Below are 12,961 nucleotides of genomic sequence, written 5' to 3'. Positions count from 1 at the left end.
TATTGATTCTTTTGTATGGGACCCCTATATTGATTGTTATTCTACACCTGATTTCTACCCCATGAGAAATTAGAATGATTCCATCAATTGGGATTATAAGTGTTACCAAAGTTCTATTATCCTTGATGGTTAGCATTTTCCTCATAATTAACAGACTCTGGATTAGTAGAACAAGCATCTATTACATGATCACTTCTTTTACAAATCTCATACCAAGTATTAGCCTGATAAACTACATTAGTTGTTGCAGGCTGTGTAACCCCTAATTTTATATTGCTGAATTGAGTAGTTAATTGATTTTGTAGTGCAAAAATCTGAGCTGATATAGTAGTAAATTAGTCCATCTTCAACACCTCTGCATCCTTCTTTGGAGAACTTCTTGAGTTAGCATGCCACTCAGGATTCCCTTATGAAATCTGATTCAGCAGTGTGTATAATTTATCATACGTCTTTACAAGAGCTTGACCACCTGTTTCTTAATCTAAAAGAATATTAGTGTTAGGATCAAGATCCTATATGAATGTATAAGCCAGTACATCATTAGACTGATGATGGTGATGGAAATTTCTAAGCATACCCTTAAATCTTTCCCAAGCTTGGTAAAGATCTCCTTCTTTCTTTCTAAAACTCAGAATCTTACTTCTCAAATGTGTCATCTTCCTAGATAGAAAGAATCTAATAATGAAATTTTGAGCTAGATTATTCTTGGAAGTTATGAAGTTTGGTGGTTCAGCATATAACCACCTCTTTGGTTCCCCAATTAGAGAAAAAAGAAAGAGAGTCAGTCTGGCATAATTAGTAGATACCCCTGTAGGAATATAGGTATCACTGATTTTCAAAAGGTATGTATGTGTTATTGTGGGTCTTCATGTGAGAACCCTACAAATAGTCTACTTAAACACAATAGATGCACCATATTTTGCTTCAATTTAAACCAACCACCTGCCTCTAGCTTTTAGATGCAATTAGTAGCATGGTTCATAAGTGGGATTGCCTCTTCACGAATAGGCCTAGCTTCTTCTCGAGCAGGAGCATCTTGAATCACTAGGGCTGGGGCACGTGGGGCATTAGGATCAATCAAATTATTAAGATTTGGATCTCTTTAATCACCCATTTGAACTTGCTGAATTGGATAGTGAAGTGTTGTTGCTTTTCACCTCTAATAAAATGTTTTTTATGGTTCTAAATAAGGCTATACCAATTGTTTTGCTCTTACCATTCTAGTACTTCGTTAGTCCTGCAAAAGTCAGCCGCTAAGATCAAGTTGTTAAAACTTAAACTTGTTGTCAAAATAAAATATAGAAAAGTACTAATTATTCTAGTTCCAGGACCAAAAACTTGTTGCGGTCTATCGCACACACAAATGCATGAATCGTACAAGTAATATAGTGACTCAGAGAGTCAGATATCATACCCACGGGAACTACTTAACTAGCAATTCTACTAACTTGAGTTTTGACAATAATGTATTAAGTGCTTCAGAGTTTAAAGAAGATAGTGAAGATTTAAGGGATAATTTAATTAATAAAGAAATAACAATGTGTTACAATAGCAATGTAAGCAAAGTTGTAAACAATATGAATGAGAATTCCAGGGTTGAGACTCTTTGGACAATCATACAAATCTCTATTTTTACTGTGATTTTGTCGATTATGAGGTTATTGATTCGCAGGTCTTAGAGTATGATCTCTCGATCCGCTAATCATCTACCTAAATAGACATTACAACTACATCATTGAGAGGGGATTCAATAATCCATTGAAATACATTAAGATATCATCCTGCAAGTGAACAAACAAGGCTTTTAGGTATATCTCTATCCTAGACGCTAATTTAAATCCTTCACTTTATAAAAAATACAAACCTTACTCTTTAAACTCTTTTATCTATCCTATTGATTCTCCACTCAAATTCATAAAGGAATATAGGTGTATTTTAATGGTGTCCATTCATCAAAATAGTAAGTACAAGAGAATAAGAATAACCCATATGATAATTCAACAATAAACCACTCTAATAATATCAAAGTGTAATCATGTTTTCAGCCTCAACCCCAGAACAAAGGTGTTTAGCCACTCATGTTCAAATTGAACATTAAAAATAAATAGTTAATCATACCAAAAATTAATGTTTAAAGAATAAAGCTCCAAGAACCCTAAAAGAAGTATCGTAAGTTCTTTTAGCCTTTGTTGTACGTATGTAAAAGTCCCCTCAATTGTGTTGAAGTATTTCTTTTATAGTAGGACAAGATTGTCCTATTAAATAGCCACCACTGCATTGTGGGTATCAATATGGGGAATAGAGTCCGTACTGCAGCAGTTATAGCAGGGACTAGGGTCCACGCCGTGAGGCTATCGCGGACCCTTACTAAAATTCATCTTAGGAATTAATCTTGCCTCTGCAATACAAATCTATCATGGAGGTTCACCAGAATATGCGATCGACACCAAAATCACTTTGGGCGATGCAAAGCTCAATGTAGGGACTGGCTTCCATGACACACAACTCATTATTTCTTTCCTTTCAAGATCATTGCTTCTTTCCTTATTCCTGTATTCAAATTTATGCTCTCTTAGATCAATCCAAGCATCCTCATGTCCAGAAAACCATTCCCAAATCTTTAATCTTTATTAGTTTCTCATAAATGCATCCAATTGCGTGGAATTTCATCATAATTCAACCCTGCATTAAATAATAATTTACGTTAGCTAAATAATGCAATTATAACTTAAACATAATAAGAAAACATATTTTAGCTCATAGAACAAATCCTACTATCAGTAATATTGGTTCTTGGACATATAAATAAGCCCAAGATCAGTTCAGTAGGTAAAGAGGGTAATCTCTAGTCCATGGTAGACTTGAGATACCCATCATGTCTAGGCCCTAGTTTGGGTCCTGACAAAGTTGGTATCAGAGCTTAGATTTTGTGTCATTAGGTGTCCACAAAGGACTGACAAGTAGAGTCTCTTTTATGGGTGTGTATCACTCCACACTTATGAGGGAGAAGCTACAAGGCATTTAGAAATATTTCCTTTTTTGTTGTTCTACTTTCAGGATATAGAGTTTAAGGTCATAAAACTCCTCTAATCCTTATTTTTTTGCATTTCAAATTATGCCTTCAAGAAAATGCTCATAGAAACTCTTCAGTCCTACTTAGAGATAATATGGATGTAAATTATCCTACTTATAGAGTTCAGACCTGGTCTAGGGGTCTAACTCTTGATTGCCTTCGTGGAGTTCTTGTAGTTCCCTCTAACCCTCCTTGGATACCTCAGGTTGATATGTTTAATATTGAGTTTTGATATTTGATCCATTTGCTTACCCAGTTGGTGGCCTCTCAGACTAAGCATATTGCTTCTATTGCTCCATCTTCTAAGGTCACTAAAGTTGACCAGTTTATAAGGTTGAGTCCACCGAACTTTATTGGTTCAAAGGTTGAGGATGATCTTTAAAATTTCATTGATGAGATGGTAAAGATTTTCTATGTAATACACGCTTTTGACTCTAAGGATGTTGAGTTTACCGCACACCAGTAGAAGGATGTGGCATATTAGTGGTATGAGAAATGGGAGCAGATAAGGAGAGATGATGCTGAGCCAGCTATATAGGATTACTTTTCTAGTATATTTCTGGATTATTTCTTTTCTCGGGAGTTAAGAGAGGCGAAGGCCAAGGATTTCATAAATTTGAAACAAGGTAGAATGATAGTGAAGGAGTATTCCCTGAAATTTCATTAGTTGTCTCGCTATACTCCTAATTAATGCCTAGCATGAGGGCTAAAGTGATGAAATTTGCTTTTGGGTTATCCTACAAACTAAATTTGGAAAGAAATGTTGCCTTGTTGAATAAGGATATTAATATCTCTAAACTTTTGGTATATATACAATAGGTCAAAGAGGAAAAGAAGAAGCAATCATAAATGGGAAAGGTAAAGTAAGAAGTTTCAGTATTTGGATCAGGGTAGAGGTTAGTAGTAGAATGGCAGAGATGGTGAAAAATAGTCTCAGAAGAAATAGGGAAATTCTAGTTCCTATTCTACAGTGAGTTCCCTATATCCTAAGCCATATGATGACTTTTATTTTTAGAGCGACAATGGATTTAGGTCACAAGGTGGCCAGTCTCAGGCTAGTGGCGCTCAGTCATCCACGTCTTATCCTCTTTATAATTTTTGTTGGCAGGTGTATCATGGGGTATGTGATGAGGAGAGGAAAAAGAATTTTAAGTATGGTCAGCTTGGTCACATGAAGAGAGATTATCCTTTGAGGGTCGCTTCTGGAGCTAACAAGGTTCTTGTAGCTACTTTTTTAGCTCCAGCACCAAAGGGTGCTACCTCTGGCTTTGGCACTGGTCAGAATCATCTTTATGTTCTTTCCACCAATTAGGAATTTGAGGTTTCTCCTAATGTTGTAACTGATATGCTAAACTCTTCTCTCGTGATGTGTATTAACTACTTAATCTGAGGTCTACTCTTTTATACGTGACCCCTTATGTGTTATTTATTTTGGTTTTGGTCCTGAGTGTATTTCCAATCCCTTTTTTGTATCTACCCCGATGGGTGACTCTGTTGTGGCTAGAAGGATGTATAGGTATTGTGTGGTTGTTATCTGTGGTAGGGAAACTTTGATTGATTTGATAGAGTTGGATATGCTGGATTTTAATGTGATCATGGGGATGGATTGGTTACTCTCGTATTATGCCTTTTTAGACTGTCAACTCATAAGGTTAGTTTTTAATTCTCAAATAAACTAGTGATTGAGTGGATAGGTCATTCCTTAGTGCCTAAGGAAAGGTTCATATCTTATCTTAGAGCCCAGAAGTTGATTTCCAAGGGATGTCTCTATCACTTTATCTGAGTTAAAGATTCTAATTCAGAGGGTCCCTCTCTGTAATCTATTCTTGTGGTCTATGAATTTCCCAAAGTATTCCCTAATGATCTTCTCGGCGATCCTCTCAATAGGGAAATAGATTTTGGGATCAATCTTCTCTCAAAAACTTATCTTATCTTTATCCCTCTTGATGAATGACTCCAGCTGAGTTAAAATAACTAAAAGAATAGTGGAAATATCTTCATGATAAGGGTTTTATTTGTCCTAGTGTTTCCCCATAGGGTGCCCTTATGCTCTTCGTGCATAAGAAGGATGGGTCCCTTTGAATATGTATAGATTACCACCAGTTGAATAAGGTGATAGTGAACAATAAGTATCCTCGTCCTAGGATTGATAACATATTTGATCAATTGAAGTGTACAAAGTACTTTTCTAAGATTGACCTTCAGTCGGGTTATCATCAGTTGAAGATTAGGGAGGTGGATATCCCCAAGACTGCTTTCTGCACATAGTATGTTAATTTTAAGTTTTTGGTGATGTCCTTTGGTTTGACTAATGCACCGGTGGCATTTATGGATCCTATAAATTGGGTATTTTATAAGTTTCATGACTTGTTCGTCATTGTGTTTATTAATGATATTCTGATATATTCCAAAAGTGAGGTAAATTATGTCGATAACCTCCGTTATGTATTGTAGACCCTTAGGGATCAGCGGTAGTATGCTAAGCTTTTAAACTGTGAGTTCTAGTTGAATATTGATACTTTTCTTGGTCATGTTGTTTCTAGTGAAGGGATCATGGTAGATCCACAAAAAATTAGGGCAGTTAAAAAGTAGCCTAAACCTATGACTCTAATTGATATACAAAGCTTCCTGGGTTTAGCCAGTTATTATAGCGGGTTTTAGAGAGATCTCATCTATTGTGCTCCATTGACTAAGTTGACCTAAAAGAAGGTGAAGTTTCTGTGGTTCGATGCCTGTGAGGGAAGTTTTGAGAAGTTGAAAGACAAGTTGAATTCTTGATTTTTTTACCCTACCCGAGGGTACAATGGCTTCATTTTTTATTGTGATGCATCTCGTGTGGGATTGGGTTATGTCCTGATGCATCATAGAAAGGTAGTCGTATAATCTTCTAGACAGTTAAAGGTCCATGAAAAGAATTATCTGACTCGTGATCTCTAGTTGTTAGCTGTCATAGTTGCTTTAAAGATCTAGCGTCACTACTTGTATGGGGTTCATATTGACATTTATTTTGATTATAAGAGCTTGCAGTATGTGTTCACCCAGAAGGAGTTGAATCTCAGGCAAAGGAGATGGCTTGAGTTTCTCAAGGATTATGATATATGTTTGCACTATCACCCAGGTAAAGCTAACGTAGTTGTTGATGCTCTTAGCATGTTATCCATAGGGATCTTATCTCATGTTGATGAGAGAAAGCGAGGTTTGATGAGGGATATTCATCGCTTGACTAATCTTGGAGTTTGTCTTTTGGATTTTAAGGATGGTGGGGTAATCGCTCGAGATGTGGCAAAGTCTTATCTCGGTACTGAGGTAAAGGAGAAGTGGGTTTTGGACCCTATCTTAATGAATGCCAAGGATAATGTCGGTCAGCAGAAAGTGATGGCTTTTGAGATTTGTGGTGATGGTATCTTATGGTACCAAGGTAGTTTGTGTGTTTCTAATATTAATAGTCTAAGAGATAGTATCTTGGTTGAGGCTCATGAGTCGAGGTATACTGTTCATCTTAATTTGACGAAGATGTACCATGACTTAAAAGAGGTTTACTGGTGGAATAATATGAAGAAAGATATGGCCAATTTATGGCTAAGTACTTGGCGTGTCAGCAAGTGAATGTGGAGCACTTAAATCTTGGTGTATTATTTTAAGAAATCGAATCACCTATGTGGAAGTGGGAGGTGATTAATATGGATTTTGATATCGATCATCCACAATTGTATATTCAGTTTGACTCGATTTGGGTCATTATGGACAGGATGACTAAGTCCGATCATTTCTTACCTGTGAGGACTAATTACTCTGCTAAGGATTATGCAAGGTTGTTCATGCAAGAAATCATCAAGTTGCATTATGTGCCTATCTCTATTATATCTGATCATGGTACATAGTTCTTGTCAAACTTCTGGCATTCTTTTTAGAGAGGTTTGGGAACTAAAGTGAGCCTTAGCATAGTTTTTCACTCTCAAGCGGATGGACTAGTGGTGAGCACCATTTATACATTGGAGGATATGCGTTGGGATTGTGTGATTGACTTTAGTGGTAGCTAGGTTAATTATTTGCCTCTCATCAAGTTTGCCTATAATAATAGTTATCACTCTAGCATTGGGATGGCTTGATTTAAGGCTTTGTATGGTTGGAGATAGCATTCTCCTATGGGTGGTTTGAGAATGGTAAGGCTGGGTTGTTCAGTCCCGACTTGGTTCACTAAGCCATAAAAAAGGTGAAGGTGATTCGGGATAGTCTTAAGACCTTCCAAAGTCTCCAAAAGTCCTATGCGAACATGAGGCAGAGGGAGTTGGAATTTGAAGCTGGCAAATGGTTGTTCTAAAGGTATTTCTCATGAAGGAAGTGATGCATTTTAGAAAGAAGTGAAAGTTCAGTCCCCGTTATGTAGGTCTTTATTTAATTTTGAAGAGAGTGGGTAATGTGCCATATGAGTTAGAGTTGCCACCCTATTTGCATTCTGTTCACCAAGTTTTTCATGTTTAAATACAGAGAAAGTATGTGGGTGATCCTTTCTAGGTGGTTTCATTATAAAGTATTGGTGTTTCGGACTCCTTATCGTATGGGGAAGTTCCTATGAGATTTTGGATCGGTAATTTCACCGGTTGCGGACAAAGGATATGGTTGCGGTGAAGTTACTATAGAGGGACCAAAAGTTTGAAGAAGCTACTTGGGAAGCTAAAGAGGACATGAAGTCCAAATACCAATTCTGGTTCCCCATTCCAAATAATTGCGCTTAAGGTATGTGTTCATCTTAACATCTTTGTTTTCTAACTTTGTTAAAGAAAATTGTCATTTTCTTGACATCATTGGTTTTTGTCTTTGTTGAAGGTAAGTGTGGTTGTATTCCGTGTTAAATCATGTTGAGGGATGCCTTGTCTCATCATTCGAGGATGAATGATCCTAAGAGGGGGAGAATGAAACACCTCGGATTTTGGTCTTTGAAATTTTCTTGACTTATGGGGCTTACTGCCTAAACTACAACTCACCCTACGAGTCGTAGGGTGTCATTAAAGGTCGTAAGAACCTAATCATAGCCTGACCATTATGGATTGGATAATTTTCTGTTATGATTAGGATTGGCTCCTAACGAGTTGTAAAGACTCTATACAAGTCTTATAGTCCTATTTGTACCCAAACCAGTGTGATCACCAAATTATTCTGTCTTGCCTACAATTTGACCAGATGGGTCATAATTTCTAGGTAAGAGTCGTAAGGTACAACTTATAACCAAACTAGTATGGGTGCCCATGGGTACTATCCAATATACGACTATGTGTCACGAGTCGTAGGATGACCCTACAAGTCATAAGGTCACCTGTAACGACTAGGCGATAATTTTCCAGTATTTTATTAAGGGCACTTTGGATATTTTCCCTCTTCCCTAATCGTGACCCACGACTTAAAACCGTTTTAGGGTATCATTATCACTCTAAAACAAATCAAAATAACTTCTCAATCTCTCTCAAATCTCTAAGGTTAAGAACACTTGGGGTTTCCAAGAAGTTGATTAATTAGTGCCCAAGGGTAATTTCTCTCCATAGTTGTGATACTTTCAGGCATATTACTCTTCAACAATTCTTATTTTATGAAAATCATGTGTTTTAAATGGTTTATGTGTATGGATTTGAATGTGGGTTTTGTTATGGTTGAGGGTTTTGGAATGAATGTTTCTTAAACTGTTTTCCCATGATTTCGTATGCATTTTTCATGCTTTATACATGGTTTTAAACTTATGGGGTTCATGGGCCTGGTGAATAAACTAGAGGATTATGATTTCCCCAAATTTTATGAATATTGACAATTGAGTTGGTAATAACCCCAACCCAGTTTTGTGAAAGTGGTTTAGAGTATGAGTATAATTGCATTGAACTACTTTCGGAACAATTGCATGATGTAAAGAGGTTATTGAAACGTGATAGTTTGATTTAATTAACAAAGGGATATGTTTCCCCAAGTTAATGAAATGGAAATGGCAATGATGATGTTATTTTGCAAGTGTAGTTGGTATGACGGTACCAACAATGTATGTCTTAAGGTGTGTTGTGTTTTAAGGAATTGGAATGTGTGAAAAAATTTTAATCTGACTTAAAAAAGGGATGTGTATTCAGGCCGTGAAAGTAGAGCTCCCAAGGGAACAATACTGACAACTGTGGTTGCCAATGCAGGGGTCTAAATGATCGGGTGGTTTGAGTCCCCCTTATTATATGATTGGGTGGTTTGAGTCCCCCAAGTTAAACAACTAGGTGCTTAAGTCACCTTTGATATATGCCGGGAGGTTTGAGTCCCCCATGGTGCATATGTAAATTTGATTATCCTCTAGTTCATACGGTTACATTCAATGGGGCCCTTTTAGCTAGGAGAGCTGGACCCATATTGGTCGTAGGTGCCATATCATGATGGTTATGCTACACAATCTAAGTTAAGATTTTTAATATGAATGCTAAGCCTTGTTCCCTATCCCGACATTTTATGTAAGTATATATATACGCATACATGTATGTGAACATATACATTGAGCTAAACTAGATTTTGAATTGTCATTACTTTATCCTTATCCCTGAGTTATATGTTAGTGATCAACACACTAGCCATCTCCGAACGTTGTATCCCTATGCAATACAGTGTCCGAAGTCAATCCTAATTTTCCTACTAAGTGTAAAGTGGATCGGCTCAGTTCGTCGGTCATTTACGGTGAAGTGGTGAGCTTTCATTCTCTGGAAAACTTGATTATTCCAATAGTTTCCTTCTATAAATTAGAATTGGTGTAAAAGACGGCTCCCTATTCAGTGTTATGCATGCTTCCTTGGTAACTTCCAACTCAGGCAGACTCTCTACCCGTGCGCGTGCCTATTTCGCTTTAGGAGGTAGATAAATGATATCCAAAATAGATAGGTTTAAACTACTCTTTTGACAAATAAAGAATAAAATAAAGGGCGAAATGATTTCCCTTTCAGTTGATTTTATTCAACGATTAAAGACTTCACATAAACATTATCATTGTTAGAATCGAAGGCATATCCCGATGTAGGTTGCTTTTACGGTACAGAGGATTTATGGATTACAATGGATGGGTTTTGGTTGTTGACATTCATAGACTTTTGAGTCACTATTTACCCTATCTTGTTATATATCTGAAATTCAGCCACTGCTAGGTGTGTTATGTTTTGTTTGGCTAGGCAAAGAGGCTGGTCTCCAGTCCACGGTGGACTTGAGATACCCGTCACAGCTAGGCCCTGGTTCAGGTCATGACAGCTACCTACCAAATTCGACATTGTGGACTCAATGGAATAGTTGAAATTCTATTCAGATAAAATGGGTCCTACACCCACTTGCCATATTTCTTAACTTCCAATCAATAGTCCAAAATGAGTCTGGGACCCTTGGGACTCAAACAAAGGGTCCACCTAACTTAATATTAATGTTTTGGAGTTGTTGGAATAGTTAAAATTAGCGTGCGATATTGTTTGACTGAAGTGTTCTTTTGGTGGCCAGTTTGAACCATCGAAGGCTTTAAAACAAGAATTGGATCTAAAAACCAAAGAAACTGCTTGGTAATCAAACTGTCAGTTCCAGCAAGTCATAAATGACTTGGGGGCAGTTATAGGAAAGCTCTAAAAGGTAAAAATGGGCAGAAATACAGAAAATGACCTGGAGGGTCATTACATCATGGCATAGTCAGCTCTTAGCTTGAACTAAGACTTTTGTAAGTATGTTTATTTAAAACTTCATGGTAGGATGGATCCCTAATTATTTTTATGGTTGTGTTGCTGCTAAGTTCGAATGTATCTTCAAAAGTTGTAGAGGTAGCAGAGAGAGAGAACTTCTCTATTTTAGTCATTTTTTAACTTAGCATTCTTTGATGGGGATAATTTGTAATTTCATACTAATTTGAGGGTTCCTCATGTTAGATTCTGCCCTAAGAATGTGTAGGACACAACCTCAAATTTTTTATTTTAGATGATCTAGGATACCTAAAAAGGAAGAAAGAAAAGGAAATATTATTGTAAATGGCACAAGAAATGGACTCACCTTACAAATAATTGTGTAAATTTTAGGAATATGGTTCAATATTACTTGGAAAAATGTTTGTTTCGGATAGCAAACTAACCAATCAGAATTGAAACATCACCTTTCTTGGGAGTAGTAGAGATCAACACGATGTTCATTGACTTAAGGAAATTGTCTGAACCATAAAAAGATTTGGAGGCAGTTAAGCACATCCCATCCCACAAAAGTCAAGCCTAGAAAGTTGGTTATATAATAGGGGAAGCAGATACAAGCTTTTTCTTTTAATGACTAGCCACATGACTAGGTTCGGTGGTCTACTCTACCTCAATTCACCATTTCAAACCTTATAAAAAGGTTTTTTGGTACTAGTTTCTTCTGCCTATACCATATTTGAAACACCTAAAGGAGAATTTTGTGTCTTTCTGGTCAGCAAAGGAAGCAATCATCCCTACGTCATAAAATAAGAGCACCTGGCTTTCCCCATTCACAAGTACTTGATTCTATGTACAAACATCATATGCCAGCAAATTTGGTCACCATTATAGGTATTAAAGATATTGTATTTGGAGAGGTGGATAGATTCGTGCATCAAGTGTAAATTGAGACATTTTAATATGGTGATATATTGATATTGTTTCGATTTAATATCATTTCTCAAGTCCAAAATTTTTAGAGTTATTTTGTGGCATTTATAACAATCCCTAGTATTCTTTTTTTAGTTCCAATAAGCATTTAGGTGTTGGCTTACCCTTGACGTTGAGGGTTTCACGAGGCAACATTATTGGGATTGAGAGTCCCAGTATAAAGTCGTCTCCTCCTGAGTACATGAGACTGTGCAAGTGTCTGAGAGAAAGCCTATCCCATTAGTTAGAGGACTCGCGATTGAGCTCTGTATCATTATACACTTGAGTTTGGGGGTTCGTTTCCTTTGATCGAAGGTTTTGGAGAATCTAGCCCTTAACTTTTTCTACACAGAAGTCGATACTCCAAAAATCTTCTTCATTTATAATTTTGAGCTTTTGAGACCATCGGGTCAAATACATGATTTTCAGAATGTTTTCGTCCTAATATCATCCTGAAAGTCCCTAATACTGACTTGCTAAAAACCTTGTTAGCAAAAACCCTCTTTAGGTACAAAAAGATTGGTCTAAGGAAAAAAATTATAGCTCGTCCTTTCAGGACTTTATGTTTCATTCTCCAGTTAATAAGCTCTATTTTTCTCGGTGCCTTTGAGAGGTTTGCTCACTCTAGGATGCTGCGTTCAGGTTTAGAATTTCATCAAGGGGTAGTTTTCTTCCTCCGAGAGCAAGAGTCAGTTTTGAAAACCTATCAAGTCGTGGAGATAAGGAAAAAAACAAGCAACCATGAATAATTGAAAAGGAATGAGAACATACTTATTGTTCTATATAGAGTTGTCTAATTTAATGTCTGAGGGACTTCAGGGTTGGTAAGTTGTTTATTCCTTTCAACTGTTTTCCAGTAGTTGTCTTTGGACCGGTCATTGAAGAATTCCCTTGTGTCTCTGTCCTTAAGCAATTAAACTACCTCTTTTCTAAGATGACGGCAATCCCTAGTATCGTGCGCATGCATCTCATGAAATTCACACCATGTTCTCTAGTTTTAAGGATTGAGGCTCGTGCAAATAGGGATCGAGAACTTGGTCCATTTGATTTCTTGGATGGATGACACTAAATCCTTTAATCTGATAGTAAAGCAATACTCCAAAAGAGGGAGAGCATTGTTGATGGCCGATATCACTAGTTTTAAGATTCCTAGGTTGTAGGTCACTCTGTCAAAAGACCCTAATTTCAGTGTAATGTTAGATTTTGGAGTGGGGGATAGCATGCCAGCTCAAAATTGCTCTTGGATCAGCCACGTAGA

General features: G+C 36.9%; 1 non-coding gene across 1 annotated transcript; it reads left to right on the top strand.

Moving 5' to 3' along the window:
* The first annotated feature begins 546 nt into the window (after nucleotides 1-546).
* LOC124894905 lies at nucleotides 547-650 on the top strand. The gene has a single exon (XR_007051422.1). It is a non-coding gene; the product is annotated as a small nucleolar RNA R71 (small nucleolar RNA).
* The last annotated feature ends 12,311 nt before the right edge of the window (nucleotides 651-12,961 follow it).

Source organism: Capsicum annuum, unplaced genomic scaffold (assembly GCF_002878395.1).
Source record: "Capsicum annuum cultivar UCD-10X-F1 unplaced genomic scaffold, UCD10Xv1.1 ctg78248, whole genome shotgun sequence".
In the NCBI taxonomy this organism is placed as follows: Eukaryota; Viridiplantae; Streptophyta; class Magnoliopsida; order Solanales; family Solanaceae; genus Capsicum; species Capsicum annuum.
The sequence above is the reverse complement of the archived record's forward strand: the minus strand, read 5'-3'. Positions and strand labels throughout refer to the sequence as shown.